At 40.3% G+C, this 15,275-nt stretch overlaps 1 long non-coding RNA gene across 1 annotated transcript; it reads left to right on the top strand.

The window, feature by feature from the left end:
* Positions 1-8,542: 8,542 nt before the first annotated feature.
* On the top strand, positions 8,543-10,886 carry LOC111929035 (uncharacterized). The gene is made up of 2 exons (XR_002864477.2): positions 8,543-8,607; positions 10,783-10,886. It is a non-coding gene; the product is annotated as an uncharacterized LOC111929035 (long non-coding RNA).
* The last annotated feature ends 4,389 nt before the right edge of the window (positions 10,887-15,275 follow it).

Raw genomic sequence — 15,275 nt, 5'->3', positions numbered from 1 at the left:
CTCTACCAACTATAACAGGTTCATAAAGAGTTCTTGGAAACCAACAGCAATATTGCAGTGTGTGTCAGGGTATAAAGGTCTCTGAGCTGCTTTCAGCCTGGTAACCAGAAGCAGATTGACTGCAGCAATAATATGGCCAAACAGATTAACCTGCACTGAGCTCTGTGCTGGCAGAGCCACACTGCCTGCTCATGTGAAGGGGCTTCAGCAGCTGCTGAGGAGCCAGCAAGCTGCTACTGTAGTTTCTGGGTTTCTGGATCATTGTGAAAGGAAGACCATCTATTTTAATTATAATTTCAAAAGGCATGCCCTCGTGCAGGACAGTGCTCTGAAATTCTTATGCACACACTTGAACTTGGGATAGTGGCAGTTTTAATCTGTTCCAGGGTTGATTCATCTAACACTAATAACAGCAGACCGTTGATGCTTGCAAAAGAACAGCATAGGTATCCATCATCTGAAATGTTTCCTCTGAAGCATCTTATTTAGCATGATTTTTCCTCCTTTCATTTTTTCTCTCTGCGTGTAATCACAGTCTTCAGAGTCATCACTCAATAGACTTTGTTCTTACCAGCTCAAAATGCTTTACCTTTTAAGTGGTGAAGAGAAGCTTCTCTCATTTCACACTCAATATGCTGCTCTTCTGGAGTTCCTTCTTTTTCCCACGAGCAGAAAACTCTTTGGAGTGAAAAAGGCTGATTACAATATTTCCAAAGGAAAGAAAAAAATCAAGTTATTACATTTGTCTGAAAATTTGTTTCCCTGAATGTTCCAGTCTGACTTTTCAGACCACAGATGTTTGAAACCTTCACAAACCCCACTGACATTGCTCATTGCTAATAGGATTTTACTGTTTCTAATGTGCACTGTTGCTGTTTCCCCTCCTGTCTGTGTGTTTCCAGCCATTTATTCTGCCAACCTAGATTCCATACTGGGTGATAACTCCAAATCATAAAAGTCTTACCTGTCTCCACTTGGAAAACCTTCTGTCAATTCCTATAGACATTTCCTCCATAATCCTGCTTGCCTCTCCTCGTTATGCTACCTGCCCACAGTCCTGCTTGTTATCTGACTCGTTATCTATAACGACAAATGCCAATTTGCTTTGCAAATGAAGCCAGGAGCTCACATTTACCCTGTGCCTTTACTTGCTGCTCCTACCCCTCTCCCTCCCATCCCATCCCACTCCCCAGAGCTGCTAACGCTGCGCCACATAAAAAGCTATTTTTCTTTAGCTGAAGTGTAAAAGGAAGAAATCTGTCGGGATCCAATTTGTCTCTTGCTGGTACAGAATATGGACCTCCAGAGGAACTTACCTCAGCATCCCCCACAAAACAACTGCCTTAACTGCACATCCCTTCAGGACAGCTGCAAAGCTTATCAGCTTTCATTCTGCTGCTGCCCTGAGCCACACCAGCCCCAGCAAGTGAAGTGCAGGCAGGTAAAGTGTGACATCCAGCAGTGCCCTGAGTTTCAGCATGTTCAGTTGTCAGGGCAATTAAAGCTGTTTCAGCACTGAGATGCTGAACATGACAATGGGATGTTGATATAAATAAGGAAATAGTCTGTACCTGCTTCTGTCGTGGGGGGGGTAGGATCTCCAGGGCAGAACTAAAGGAATCAATGGGAAATAGCTGCATTTTATGGCCAGGTCCACATGGCACCACGGGAAACATTAAGACTGTACCAACTATACTAACCCCAGGAAAGGAAGATACATATATTCCCATCAGAGCAGCTCTTACACTGTAATTTGGCTGCTGCTTCAGCCATCACTGATTTCTCTCTTTCTGACCATAGCAAACCGAGATCTAATTTATTATCAAATTCATCTGAAAGAAAACTTTAGGGCCTTATAACATTTAGTACTTTCCAGTACTAGAAATCCTCAACATTACCTCTCATTGATTTTACTTCCTCAGATATTTTTCTTGTTAGAGATGTATATTTTATAGCACATTCTCCAAAATTCCAGGAACAAAGTTCTCCATGGATTTAGCAGACTTTACTCTTCATGTGCTCACAATAGCATTTCACTGTATTGATAACAATAGGCTCCCAAAATGGTGTGTCTGCTCAAAAGCACATTACTCTCTCAGATTCTATGTTGTAAGGGGCACAGGTAATGGCTGAAACAGAGTAATTAGGAGTTAGGAAATAAACATAAAGGAAATGCTTGACTAAAAGCATCTCTAAAAAAGGAGAGTTTTGACAAAAGTCATACCTTGACACTCTGATCCACAACAGAAAACGGGTCAAACTGCAAGATAAGGAGCTAGAATACACAAACAAGAAGCAAAGGCACCACAAAATAAAAGGAATTCCTCAGACCCAAGCCAGAAAGAACGAACTTAAAGTCCCATAAATAGACAAAAGATTAAAAGGGGCATGGAGCTAATTGTAATAGGAAGTGAGCACAGGTGGGGTTAGGAAATGAATATGTATTAGGCATATCATGTAACCCTAGTCTGTAAAAGACAAAAAGAGAAAACCAAATCTCAAAGGTGTGCATGCTTTTTTGGAGGAGATATCCCCATGCACCTCAGCACTGAATAAAATTCATACCTACTCTTATAACTATTCTGGGAGTTATAGAGTTCTTTTTCTATCCACATGTCATGGCCACTCAGCTTTGTATTCTATTCCTCACTAAAGGAAGGAAATTTCATGATTTTGGCATGCTATTTAAGTTTCAATTGTAAAATTGAAAACGTTCATGTTGTGAATGACAAATTCTTAAAACTGAAAACACTATAGCAGAACACTGGTACACCAAGTATACATTCCATTTAAAGTGATCTTTTGCACATAATTAAATGAAAAAATTGTTTCTCAGTGATTTATCAATATTTATCTCGCTCAATTCTTGTGTTTCTCTGAGCAAGTTTTTTTTCTGCTTTATTATGCCACATGGGTTTAAATTTTACAGATGTAAAATTTAATTAGAAGTAATTTAAGAAATAATTTTCCATCCATCCAGTAACTGAAGAAAACTAATCCAATGTAAAACATACAAAGTGAATTAGAAAACATTTTAAATATTTCCTGTATTTTACATATTACTCAGAGTAAGAATGAAGAAAGTGCAGAGTAAGAATGAAACTAGCCTTGAACTTTGTGCAAGACACAATGGAAGCCTTTGAAGTGACAGCTATTTATATCACATTTTCTAGTAACAAAGAAAGCAAGAAAGGTTTTAAAGAGTAACTAAGAATGATTAAGTGCTCCCATGCTTAAAAACTGACATTGAATCAGCAGCTTTGTTGTAAAAAATTAATGAAATTTATTTTGTTGAAAAATATTCTGAAAATGATCTTTTTGAAAACTTACCAGTTGCCAGAGGCAGGGCTCTTGAGAGTAAGAAGTCCAAACAAAATACAAATTAAAACTACTGAAAGATGGTTCCTTAGCTATATTTCAAAATCCCACTCAGAACAGAGCTTTATGCAACAGACAATCCTACTGGGGCCTCCTTCCTCTATTCTCAGGGATGTACAATCTATATTCCTTCTTGTAAAAATCACTTTAAGAGCATAAGGAAATGCATAAATGATTTATACCACTATTTCATTAATAAGCTCAAAAAACATTTTTTAAAAGTTTATGACATTAATGTATGTTCTGTAGCTGAGCTGATGTGATAAAAATAATGAAAAAAATAAATCACAATGAAGAGATTACCCAGCTCAGATATTAAATGCCTTAAATTCTTCAATGCCATTTGAGAAAAGCATGAAGTACGATTACAGAGCAATGTATAAATTAGAATTAATTTCATCAAAATGTATCCAAAAATTTGCATAAGGATGATCAGATTCTCTAAGTTTGTAAGAAAAAGTACAACTACTAATGCTGTACGTAACTATCTGAGGCAACATCAAAATGAGCCCTGCAAAGAGAATGACTGCCTGCTCACATAAATGCAACCACCAAAAGCAGATTTCAAAGAACAAATTGCTCACTCCATTCCATTATTCCAGGCTATCTCAGCCCTCATTGCAGTCATGGAAAATTATACTAAGTAAAATAAAATGGAAAGTAACTGCTCTATGTAAGCAAAGAACTAGGTGAGGCTTTTGAAAATTCATTCCTCAAGGTTAAATTAAAAAAAAAAAATTAAAAACCAAGAAAAACAAAGCACAGAACTCCATAACATGATCCATCACAAAATGTATGCCTTATTTCCGGATATTGCTGTCAGAACAATTACTTTTGTACTTTCTCAGCATGTGATTGTCAGCTGATTAAGCTTTGTACTTTTTAATAACCATTTGAGACATCTTTGCTCAGAGTGCAGATAATCTTACCATATTTTCATCTATTTTTTCCTTCATACGTTGAACAATCATATGTTTGAAATGTTAGGGAACTACAGAAATTAATTACTAAACAGAAAGTACTAGTGCTGTTTTTCAGTTGTCCTGATCCTTTATATCACAGAGGGATTCTATTGCTATAAAAGGAGATGAAATTGTCTTTGTGACTGGGTTCAATTCAGGTTTATCTGTTTTACTTCTCGTGACTCATCCTGATGTTGCCATACAGAAAATCACACAGTAGCAGAGTTACACAGCCTGAGGAGCGAGAGCTTGCTCAGTCACTGTCCCTCTGAGGGAATCAGATCAGCCCCAGGTTAATTTAAGTAATGCTTTTGCAGAAAGCCAGGTAGGAAAATGCATGAAGTTTCAGAAAACTTTCTTATGAAGTGCACCTACTAAATGATCTACTTAGAGAAATGTCCTGGTTCCCATTTTTCTAGCTGTGCATTCATCCTTTCAAGGGGGCTTGGGGACAATTTTTTTGGTTCTCTTTGCTGAGGGGGCCACATTTGGGATTTGGTAGAGGGATTTTTGTACAGATGAAATCGCTTTCAGAAATAGCTTCAGTACTTGTTTAGTCACAAATAATTTCTTACTATAATCTGGTACACTCTGGACCTAGCCTGGGCTCTGAGAAGGTCTGTATACTGTTGAGAAAGCAGAGACACTTCTCTTTAAAAAATCAAACCTTTTGTCGAGGGCTGATTTTTTTTTTTTTAAATTTGTAAGTGAAAGTGTAGAAGAAAACGTTGCTGCAGAAATAAGGTAAGCTTATCTTGAATCTCAGAAAGCCAAGATACTGAAGTTTGTGAAGAGGGGGGAAAAAGCATTTCTTTGACATGATTTGGCTGATGAGTGAGCTCCAGGTGCCCCTTGAGTATCATGGCACAACCAGGTTGGCTTTTCCTTCCACCACTAGTTCTGCAAAGAACCCGGCTGAGAAGCCAGATAATACTTTTGAAAACAGGAATTCCAGGTAATCAGGTACTCAACTTTATCTGACAAGCAAAAGATAAAACCATGCATTCAATTCAATCTTAAGAAAAACTGTTATCTGCTTCAGTGGCTAAAAGTGTAATTTCAAAGCTTACCAATGATACAGATGTATTTCAGCTTTATCAGGGACAGCATTTCCTACTCCCCCCCCTTAAAGCATAAAGGAAATGTTATCTCACATCTCAGCAACAAGCCATGCACTTATTTCCCATGGCATGCATATTTTTCTCCAGCAGCTTACAAATCTCTGGCAACATCAGTAAATGCTGGGAGACCGTGCATTCCAAAAATTTTAGAAACAAAAGGCAATTTGATTTTCAATGTTCTTTTAGAGTTGGCACTCTACAGTCCTGATCATCCGTATGAAAAAAAAAATATAATCCAATCTAAAATGGTGAACAGGAGTGGAAAGCAGAGCAGCCTCCTCACCAAGAGGAGAGTTACAGATTGCCCTTGTGCAATCAGTCTGGTAAATTAGGGACTGGGATGCAGGACATGATTGCTTCCCACAAACACCTGAAATCCTGTGAGGAGTAAGTGCTGCTCAAGATGAAAGACAATTCCCAAGAAATGGGAATACAGTGGCTGATTTTAAACTGAAAATTAGGAGGATCAGTAGAGCAATGATGTCCTGGGACAGTCAAGACAAAAGGAAATGGAGACACATAAGCCACTTTTAAGATGGAATAAACACATTTACAAAGGAGATTGTAGGATGTAGTGGCTATGACAGCAAGGTACAAGACTTGGTCATCCAGGACATCTTTTTTAATCCCATGATCTTGAATATAGACATAAAACGAGGAAGAAATGTTTTCCCCTCCTGTTTAGGTAAGATACCAATTAAAAAGGTGCACAGACCGGTACTACTGTGGTGCAAACTGCAGTTTTGCTGTAGAGAAATGCTGGAGAGCAGCATTTCTGTAGCAGGCTGCAAAGCAACCGAGTGATTTGGCAAATAAGGACAAAACCATCTCAATTATAACGTTTCACTTTCAACATTTCAATCTGTGCAGAAATACCTCACAGAAATACCAATTAGCTGCATCAGAACAACAAACAACTTGCTCCCATTGATATCTATGACAGTCTCAATTCATATTTCATCAGTTCCTCTGCCTCTTCTGCTGTGCTGTGTTTTAGCAATAAATGGTTTTCAAGTGTCAGTCAGGAAACTACAAAGCCACACTATCATATTGAGAGCAAATTTCAGCTCCCCTTGATTGAAATTGCAGACGCCAGCCCTGACAGCAGCCCGTGCCACTGCTCCCACAGTGAAAGTCTGGGAGTAGGATAACCAATTCCCAGCATCACAGCACAAGAAAATCTCATTGGTAGGGTTCAAATGTGTGGAATTTCTACCAGCTATGCACAGGAGAAGACAATGGGTGTATTTATTAGCCTTCCTGGACAAAAAGCATCTCTTAATGCTATATTTTGTAGTTTGACTTTGCTTGAAGAAATATATTACCATATTCCATATGTAACAGATTTTTTTTTAACAGAAGGTTGAGGTGAAGCCACCTGTGCTTGAAGATTACTGAAAAGTTACTTTTCATTTTTCAAGTGCAGACAAAACCTGTAGTTTTATGTACTTACACTCCTCAGAGGGAGTGCAAGCTCCTGTTTAGGCCCAACCCCCTTCCCCAGGCACAAGCTGAGCCACAGCCTTTCTATGGCAGCTACTTCAGCACATTTATTGGGGTACACAGAGACAGGAACACCGTACTACTGTCATAAGGCTATTTTAATTCTAGTCTCCTCTTTAAATAGGTTGCTGGAATATCACAACTCCTATAGAACTCAAGACTTTTCTGAGCTTTGACAAGATCAATTGCTGGATATTGACTTCAAACTCTGCACACCACAACACTTTGATCTCATGCAAGTACCTTTGGTTTACTATTTAAAAAAGCAAGAACAAAGCTATACCAAAATCAATGCAAGAAATAGCAGAAATCTATCCTTAATCTGACTATATTTTATGGTAACAGACAGTCTGTCTGGAAATCAATTCCTTGAAATGTGCTGCATCTGAATTATTACTTCTAAATCTCCTGCATAACTTGAAATTGAGATTTTGTTTTATCTTCTTGCAGATGTTCAAACCTTGTCAGGAGAGCAAGATTTGATTGCATTCAAATTTGTAGTTAATCTCGCTTTACATCTTCATACTGTCATTTTGCCTTGCTCTTCACTCTCTCTCTGAGAAGCAATGCTGGCTTTTCGTGATACTGAAAGCCTTGTTTGCATTCCCTCCTTCCATAATGCTTCCATCCTTCAACATTATGTTTTAGAAAGCAAGAACAAGGTGACCAGATGTGACTGGAGCTAATTCAACATACACATCACTTCATCCTGAGAGGTCAGATGAAATTACATATACAAAACATGTTTCAGCATCCACTCCTGAGTTCTTTGGAAAGATTAATTTCTTATTCCTTACCAACTCAGAAGGGAAATGACAAAGCCTGTTATTTTCACAGTTGCCATTATCTAGTAAATACAAGGCTAAGGTCAGTTAGCAGTAGCTGGATATGCTCACAGTTAGCACAGATTACTAAATTAATTACAGCAACCTAGAATAATTTCTAATTAGAATTACACATGACCCTTCTTGCTGGAAGCCAGACAAAAACTTTTTGAATGCTCACAGCAGGGTAGGCATAATTTGTGTTAAGTCCTTAGGCGTAGATTTCAGCCCAAACAATTACAAACATACAAATAATTGCACTTGTAAATCTCTCTGAAGCCTGCAAATTATTTCTGCCTTTTCACGTATTCCTGCCACTTGATCCCAAAGCTCAGAAGGAGCAGTAAGTTGGCATTATTCTGTGAATTGAAAATCTTCTTGCACACGTGTCAGAGGCACTGGATTGAGCCCAAGAGCCCATTTCCTCTTCTGCAGCCATCACAGGACCCATTTAAAGAGATGCTCATGGAGAATGTCATTACTGAGAACACAAGCCTGTGCCTTGCACTGGAAGGAGGCTTGTGGCTCACCTTTGCATGGGCCACCTCAGGGAAGCGAGGCATTGTACTGAACTTTGCAGGAAGAACAGCCCACAATTCCTGCAATTGTTCCCTCCTGCACCTTCACACGTTCAAAGCCCTGTGAATTCAAGCCCACAGAAAATAATGAGCAGTTCCTCTTTACTGTGACATGAGGGATGCTACACCCACAAGTAACTCTGCTGCACTGAGCAACGAGGTTTTTCTCTTACTTTACTGTTTCTGCTGGAAGCTATTTTTAAGGATAGGTATCACTTTTATTAGAACCACCAGGAGACAGGTAACAGTACAGAATAAAATCTTGGGACTACATAGCTCCTGTTTCACAGCCTCTGACAACACTCCCACATTTATCTCTAGGTTTACCCATAACCCTGCAGCCCACTTGTACTGTGGTCATTTTGATTTCCAGAATCCAGAAAGCCTTTAAACACACAGCTGGGATCCTGTTAGCTCCCAAATCCTGTAGCTCCTCTAGCACCAAACTGTACCCCTGTGCCTTGTCTGCTGCCTGACTCCTGTCTGGTCAGGCACCAGCTACTGATCCCTCTTCCCTAGCAGGACCAGCCTCCTCCTCACGCTCCAACACTTCCAAACCTTCAGCCTCCACCCCTCAAACACTAACTCCAACTTCTTGCAGTGCTGGGACTGCAGCTGCTGAACCCCCAGATAAACAAAATGAAAGCTCTGTGCCAGCCAAGTGCACATCTTCCAAAAAGTGGCATCTGCCACGAGTGAATTGCTCAGTGCCCTCAAAGCTCAGAGTTAATTATGCAAATTGTAAATTGAGACTAAACCGGCCACCCATAGGGCATACCAAGGAAATAAAGACATTAAAATCAGATTCCTGAACATGTCAGTGACACAACTACGCCAGAGAGGAGAAAGTGAGACCTGGGGGCTGACAAAATGTAATTAGCAAATGAAAAACTGCCATCCCAATTCCTGAATGGGACTAGTAGCATTTCCAAGCAGCTGGTTCTGAGGTGAGGTTGTGAAGAGCAGGAACATGGACCAACAGATCACACATACAGGGACTCATCTTACAGATTACTAGAAAAATTTGCACTGAAAATGGTCCTATTGACCTCAGCCATTATATACCCAGTTAAACAATAGTAAGTAACATTATTTATAATTAATAAATTATTATTGTTTATTAAATTATTATTTATTATTACTTATTAAATTATCGTGATATGATAATTTATAATTATTTAGTAATCCTTAATAGTTAATTGTTAATTAATTAATATTAGAGCTCTGGTTATAAAAGGTATTCCAGCCCATCCCAGATTTTAAAATTAAACACTTGCATGGCATTGGGAACAAAGGTTAAACATGCTATAAAGAAAAAGCACCACAAACATGAAAGCATTTAGGTGGGAAACACGAGCTGGATCTTTACATTCCTTGCATATCACCTATTTATGCCAAAATTGTACAGCCATTACATATCTATTGACACCATTCTGCTGCCTCTTTTTGAAAATATAAACGACTGCATGATGTAAAATGATGGAGAAGTCACAGGTCAGAATCTGCAGCCCTTCTGTTTGGCTGTAGCTTTTCCAAACAAAATGTTCTACTTGGAATAAAATATTCTACTCAGAATAATGAAAGACAAGCTCTATAAATAAAATAAGATTTGAAGCAGCAAGAAATACAGACTTGTGCATACAGAGAAAAAGAGAGAAATGGAAGAGCAGACCCAGTTCTGCCATGAGGGAACTCTGCCATCACTCAGCATTGTTCACCTAATAGTGGCTTTCACTTCTGTTCCTTGCCAAAGCATCTGCTAACCTGTATTTGGCCATGAGCAAATGGCAGCCTTGGGAAGGATATTTCACCATGCCTTTCATGTAGACATTTGCAGATAAATTTCAATGAAAATGTAATTGAGAAGATCCGCATTATCCATTTTAAAAAGATACACCGCCAACACTAAGCTTTAGAATTGATAACTACATTATTCTGAGAATCTTAATTCAAAGGCTGAATAATACTTCAGTTGTTTAAAAAGATGGAACTTCTGTCATATGGGAAATTCTAATAGTGTTGTTGGTTTTTTTTCTCTTCTGAATGAAAACGTCAACAACAGAAGCCAAACAAGCAAACAAAAACCCCCATCTCAAAAGAAATGCCTTCAATCTTTTTTTAGAAGTACTCAACTATCATTTCAATTCAGAACTATAAGTGGATTTCATTTTACTAGTGAGGAAAATCAGAGTATAGAAGTGGATACAAAGTCATTGAAAATTATTTATGATTACATAGAATAGAAACAGAAAGAACAAAGCTATTTTAACATAATATAGATGGAACCAGGTTATATTAAACTACTTTAAGACTGACAGATTCCAAAAAATATTTTGCTTGTTTTTACAACAGAAAGAGTTTGCATAGAACCTGTTCCACTGATTTCTTTTTCCATTATGTTTCACTATAAATGCAGGACAAGACCAAACAAAGATGAGACAGAAGTATGGCGATTAAATTCAGAGGAAGACTACGAGCATCCAAGTCACAATCACAGAGATAAAAGGTCTTGTTCCTGCATTCATCTTCAACAAAAACTTACTTCAGGTTTATCTACCTAACCTGGCAGCACCAGCACAGTGGGAGGAATGGCACACATTTTTCCCCAGCTCTACACTTCTCTGTACCCTGTGTAATTATTTCTAAGTGTATGACTACAAACCATAAAGAGCTGAGATACCTTACAGCCACACTGCAACTGTAAATCAGCACATGTAGTACAGAGGGATGACTAACTGGGCACTGAGTAAGGGATTGGCAAGGTACAAAATATGAGACCTTTTGGTAATTTGGTGGGTTTTGGTAATTGCAGCTCTGGGAGGCACAGCATTTGGGCTTCACATTTCCCCAGCTCTCAGCAAGGCTCTCAGGGTGTGCCCTCACCAACCCTGCTTCTGCCACCTGGAAATCTTAACTCTTCCTCCTCCAAGATGTGGCACACCCAAGTCTTCAATGATTAAAAAAAGTAAGAAATTCATAAACTGCAGCTCTGGAGCAGATCCTGCTGTGTATCAATCACATCATGGCAGATGGTGAGCAATTCCCACCCTGGAAGTTGAGCAGTCCTAGAGTGAGCAACAGAGGCTTCAAGTGAACATATATTTGGTACATTTTATTTAACTGAGCTCATTGCAAATGAAAGAACATTTAGGGAATGAGCTAATTTATATGTTTATTAGGGCACTGAGCAGAGCAAAAAGCCTGGGATTAATCACAGCAACCCCATGAGTTTACGTGAAAGAGAACAAAACCTAAACGGCTGTTTTGAAAGCAGGGTAAATCTAACCCCATGCCTCCCCCCATGAATGCTCATTAGCTTTTTTTCTTTAGTCACAGACAGTGTATGCAGGCTTGTTTTCCTGCCCTGCCTCTTGTCTGAAAGCTCTGGAAAGGGACCCGCCCCTCAGTTGCGGGGAAAGCAGATCTGTTTGTGTCTCACTGTAAAACCAGGCTGCTCTGAAATCCCTTGTATTCTCCCCACAAACATCCTCTGCCACTTACGCTGTCATTCTAACTCAGCAGGCAACATCGAACTCAACCTGAGAACTTCGTAGAGGGATTTTAGCTACTGAAAGAAAACATCCAATTTGTTTCTTTTCACATAAATGATGCATTATTTATATAAATATTTCAACCACCCACACTCCTGAAACTCCCCCCCCACCAGCTTCTTCCAGAGCTCACCACCATTCTCAATCAAAAAATTGGTGCTTACATTTTCCCTACTTGAAATTGTCTCCCTATTCTCAGCAACCACCGTCTCTTGCTTCCCCCACAAGCACTCCCAGGCAGAATTATTAACGCCCCATGACAACAGAAGCAGCCCTGTGGCATTTGGGTTTTGTACACAGCCTAATGCACAGCACCAGAACCCTTTGGCTTGTTGGGAGGATGCAACCATTTTTGAACTCACTGTAACTAATAAAAACCTGTGAAGCAGACTGAATCCTTTGGAAAACGCTCATCAGGAAGGCCCTCCCTTTCCCATGCCGTATTTAGCAGCAGAGGAGAGTGGAACCTGCGGAGATGAATGGGTGCCAGAGATATTTTGCATTCCATATTCAAGCTTCCTGTACACAGGAGATTGCTCTAAAGTCTGAACTGAATGCAGCAGGTGTCCCACTTCCCACTCCCATCCCAGGCTTGGCTTTAGCAGCTGTCCATAACCTTTAAGGCCGGGTCTATTGCCAATCTCACTCTAACACTGGTACTGACCGAGAGAAACGCACTTCATCCCGCTTTGAAAAAAATCTCAATCACCTGCCTGCAGGGAACAGAAAAAGTGCTGGGACTCACCCAAATTCACCCTCAGCAAGAGCTTCTCTCTCATGGCAAAGCTGTGTGGCAGAAGTCCAGGTCAGCCTCCAGCCTGGAACAAAATATGTGCAGACAGCACCTCATCACCTCCTTTGCCAGTAAGGCTCTCAGTGAATGCTTGGCAGGGCTGGGCAAACTCAACAGCCTTGGTCAATCCATTATCAGAATATTACAGCAATATTAAAGAAGGGCCTCCTATGGCTTCCAGATTTTAGTTATCTTGGCCTTGTTCCTTTTAATTAATTTTAGGCAATTACTAAAAGTTTACAGCCCACTTCAGATTAGCTCCATGAGCCAAATGACATGGATTGTGATTTGTAACAGCAAGTGCTGTTACAGCAGCCCAGCCCAGTGAGAGCCAGCAGTCTGTGACCACCTGCCTTCCTATTCTGCTCTTCCTCTTTCAGTATTTACAGCCAGAGGTGGCAAAGAGGACAGTTGCTCTGCAAAATGCACATTGAAGCTGAATGAAAGTCAAAGCCAAGGGAGCCATGCTATGTGTGCCTGATAAGCAGATCTCTGGTGCAGCAGAGAGCAGCTGCCTGGTGCGGGCTCCACATCACAGGGCTTCACCCTCTGCACTGCCCTCAGCAGAATGAGATGCCCAAGGTACAGTTATGCTCCAGTCAGATCTCCCTCTTCCTTCTGTGGTTCATACAATCACAAACCAAGCCTAACTATTACAAACTAATGAGCTGTTTTCCTCTGATGCAACAAAATCCTCCTAATTTGCTCTGGTGAGACCCACCTGCAGTGCTGCATCCAGCTCTGGGGTCCCTCCAGCACAGGAAGGGCTTTGACCTGTAGGAGCCAGTCAGCAAGATGATTAGAGGGATGGAACAGCTCTCCTATGAGGAAAGGGAAAGAGAATTGGGATTTTTCAGCTCGGAGACAAGAAGGTTTTGGGATTACCTAATTGTGACCTTCCCAGTACCTGAAGGGAGCCTAAAGAAGGCTGGAGAGGCATTTTTAACAAGGGTCTGGAGTGACAGGACAAGGGGGAATGGCTTCAGACTCACAGAGAATAGGTTTAGATTAGCTATTAGGAAGAAATCGTTCCCTGTGAGGGTGGTGAGGCCCTGGCACAGAGAAGCTGTGGCTGCCCCATCCCTGGAAGTGTTCAAGGTCAGGTTGGATGGGGCTCTGAGCAAGCTGGGATAGTTAAAAGTGTCCCTGCCCATGGCAGGGGGTGGAACAAGAGGATCATTAAGGTCCCTTCTAGGACATTCTGTGATTCTATGATTTAATTGTATCAAGGGTGATAAAAGAGAAAAAACGGAGGAAACAAGGGAGAGGCATGGGCTTTGGGGGTAAGAACACCAAATATATGCCTAGAATAGCTGTTTGAAAAAGAAACCCAAAATTTCCTTTTATTTTTAAGTTTCCAAGCTAATACATCCTGTATTAAATTAAACACGGGACTTGAATTAAAAACACACCTTGAGATTCATCCAGCAAATAATTCAAGTCCAAGTGTTCCCCCTCAAGGATAGAATAGCCAAGGCCAAGGGAAATTATATAAACAGTTTTCTGCAAAACAAAACCAGTGTAGCAAAATCTACAAGCTGCTGTAAGATGCAAAAGGAGGTACGTTCACAGATTGCTGGATCTTCCCAAGAGGGGCTAGAAAGGAAAAGAAGAACTATATAACATTCTACTGACTGTTCAAATCACATTACTGCAGCACTGGGGAAGCATTCCAACTTCCAGAAGTGAAACAGTGGGGCTGTTTACATTCCTGCACCAGGTACAGGCTTTGTGCTTACAGTCACAACAAAGGAAAATATCAATTCTGTGAAATAGTGTTTGAAAAGAAAATGTTGGAAACACAAATAGAAGGAAATTTCTAGAACAGATGAACTGAAAAAGGTTCAATTTTGGTACAGTCTTAATGCACCATCAATGAGCTTCCCATAAAGGCTCATAAAGGAAGATATCCTGAATACCATGAGGTCACTGCCCTAAGATGACCATTAAAGAGCCATAAATGTCCTATCACTAAATAATCCCTCAGTGTACTGGTAACAAAATGTTTGTTTGAAAGGGCTGTCACTTCACTCCAGAGCAACATTGTGAGGTTCAAGTCAGCTTTCAAAATTATACATAACTAAGCACTTGATCAATTTAATTGGTAGGACAGTCACTCATCACTGCCAGCAGAGTTTACAAGTGGCAATCTTCCCAACATCCACTGTGTGTTAAAAACAGGCTTCCAGCATTAGTGCTTTCATGTACAATCCCAATTTTGGAATGCGATCTGCTCAAGTATCCAAGGTTACAAATTTTGGTCCAATTTATGGTCCTTATTAGAACTGCATGAACAATCTTCCCCCACTGAGATGCACAGCAGGCCCTGTAGGATGGCCCTGGGCTGCTGGCACCTCCTGGGGCTGTGTCTCAGGTGCTCTGGCAGCCTCAGTGTGGTCACTGCATCTTTCTGCTCATCTAAAAATGAAGTCATGGAGCAATGAAGAAATAAGACTGAACCAATAAAGCATCCCTCATTTAGCCTACTGGAAAGCTCCTTCACCGTCCTAAGCAGGAAAATGTCCTCATCATGGAGCTACAGCATCCCTCTCTCCGAACAAAGAC

Source organism: Cyanistes caeruleus, chromosome 5 (genome assembly GCF_971803275.1).
Source record: "Cyanistes caeruleus chromosome 5, bCyaCae1.hap1.1, whole genome shotgun sequence".
Classification (NCBI taxonomy): Eukaryota; Metazoa; Chordata; class Aves; order Passeriformes; family Paridae; genus Cyanistes; species Cyanistes caeruleus.
Note: the sequence above shows the minus strand (reverse complement) of the source record. Positions and strands in the feature narration are given on the sequence as shown.